This window comes from Borostomias antarcticus, assembly GCF_949987555.1.
Source record: "Borostomias antarcticus genome assembly, chromosome: 21".
In the NCBI taxonomy this organism is placed as follows: domain Eukaryota; kingdom Metazoa; phylum Chordata; class Actinopteri; order Stomiiformes; family Stomiidae; genus Borostomias; species Borostomias antarcticus.
In genome coordinates, this window is record NC_140254.1 from 659489 (window position 1) to 661988 (window position 2500).

The window sequence follows — 2500 nt, forward strand, 5'->3', positions numbered from 1 at the left end:
GAAAGCAGATAGACTAGTGAGGGTTTGTAGACTACCTGTTATTAATTTGGCCCTGCTGTATGGGATAGTTGTCAGTAAGACAGGCCTTTTAAAATAGTGCCTACCTTTTAATTACAGTATTGTATTCTTTTATAATAGTTACTTAAAGGATAATATCCTACTATGCACACAATTTGTCACTGTGTGCATAGTAGGATATTATCCTGCTTAATAGGTCTTTAATCCTATTAATACATCTGTAAATCTCAGAATTAAAATGTTGCAGCAATGAAGCAAAAATGAGATTATCTGCTATATCATCAGATGCTCAGGGCTATATGTGGAAGGACCAGGCGTTGGGCCAGTCTGGTCAGGCAGTGACTGCCAATGAGCTCCAAATTATCAAAAGATTCTCTGAGGAGGGGTGTAACTGACATGTGTTCTTTGGTCCACGTCATGAATGTGGCCTTGGGTGTTATGGGGATATGGGAAGACTACAGCTGTGTGAGAAATAGGCCTAGTTCTAGAGGAAGAGCTTGGTTTGAAGTAGGGGTTAGTTGTCTTTTGAGGATGCCCGCGTGTGAAAGCCATGTGAAAGCGCTGTCATGTTGACCATATTCTGTTGGATTGACTAGCTTTGATGTAACGACTGCATGCATGAATGAACCCATGTTATTCCACTGGTTCACGTTGATGTGATTGTGATGTTTTGGTACCATGTTAGCTCTCAGCCTATCCGTGTGCTGCTCTCTGAGCAGGGTCTAGGGAAGGGGCGCGGTGAATGGATGCTCCACTGAGCCTGTCGCCATGGAAACAGGCTGTCACCAAGGGGGGGGTGGGGGCAGGCTATTGGCCGAGGGACAGCACACCTGCCGCCCTGCAAACAAAGGAGGCTCCGACTCCCGCCCAGACAGCTGTGGCAGTGATGTCACTGACAGTGATGTCATCACCTATTGACAGCATGCAGGAGTATGGGGGTGCACATAACATGGGGTTGATCCCATCATCTCACCACGTCAGACAGCGTAACGGCCCTCATCATCATTAGCCATATGCCCATTGGAACTAGCTCCAAATTAGCCAATCAATGAAATGGAGGCCTATGTCATCCATCCATGCATAATCTGATATAGCCTATTTCATCATCTTTAGTCTCTCAACTCACCTAGGCTAGGCTAATAGCTAGACGTTGTCCACCACAAAGGGTCTTGTTTTGATCATTCCCTTGACCATTCATGGTAGATTGAAGGCTAATAGTAACACGATGTTATACTAGACCAGCTAGGTGTCTGATCCAGCCAGTGACTATCCAAGAGGACCAGAGACACACACACACCGACCAACCATCTGCCCCCTCTGTTTAAACTTTGACCTCTAGCTCTGGTCAGCTGAGCAGGACCAGAGGTCAGCAGTCAGGTCCCTGGGGTCAGCAAGTTCACTCTATATAATGTCTCTCTATAATGATTGATGGAATCAATATCAAACTGTCTGATCAATAACGTTGTTTGTGTGTATGGTCTATATGGGGAGGGAGAGGGTAGATGGGTTCGTCTCCATCTTGGCCCTGCTGCCCACCTGCTCTGCAGCTGTGTGTGGGCCAGAGATGATAAACTGAAGACAACCGGCCATGAGAGATTAAGCCTGTTTAAGGCCTGGATTACACTACTGCGTTAATTCATGGCTACATTTTTGAATGGGGAAAACGATCCATGAGTACACGCAAAATTGCACATAAAGATCTGTTCAAATCTCTTATCACACTAACACACTTGAAAACGCATAACACACAACCATTAAAGAGTATATCAAACATGTGGTTTACGAGTTTGAGCTATAGCAATTAATTGTATATTTTTATTGGCTAGTAGCATAGTCTAGAATGTTGTGAGTTTAAAATGCAGCTGTCCAGCCATCCAACCAACGCCAACAGTCACCAACAAAAACATTTCCATCCCTGTTTGTGTTCCATGTCTGGTGCGCATTCCCTGCTTTTAAAATGATCTATTTTTTGTGGGAAAATCCAGACCTTATTATTTCTGTATTTTGTAAGAGATGAATGGTTGTAACTCCCCAAACTCAGCTTTATATTACCATTAATTAAAACAGTTCCTTTTACTTCCTAAACATCATCTCATCTACTTGCATTTTTTGTTAAATACTTTCATGTTTTTAGAGTGCAATCAACTTTTACCAAAAGGAGAAAAATAAGTCCATCTATTCATCATTCATGATGACAGATCTGATTTCAGAATATTATTCCCGATTAAACTGTACAACATATTTGAGGGGTTCTTTTGCTAAAACAGACATCTCCGTTTGTAGGCATACTGTAAACTATTCTAAATCATGTTTGCCCATATCTGCGGTGAGGTTTAAAATAGTCGGCCTATTCATCTCTTGATGGTGATGTTAGAGTGACAACATGCGGTACATGGACAGACAGTTGGTGTATTTGTAAAAACATTCAAGAGATTCAAGATTAATTTTATTTGTCACATGCAATGTGCGGTGTACAGTCACA

At 42.5% G+C, this 2500-nt stretch overlaps 1 protein-coding gene across 1 annotated transcript in view; it reads left to right on the forward strand.

The window, feature by feature from the left end:
* LOC311323483 (juxtaposed with another zinc finger protein 1) overlaps positions 1 to 2500 on the forward strand; it is a gene marked incomplete at its 5' end in the record, with an annotated part of 12793 nt that overhangs the window by 856 nt on the left and 9437 nt on the right. The gene's annotated exons all lie outside the window — the stretch shown is intronic.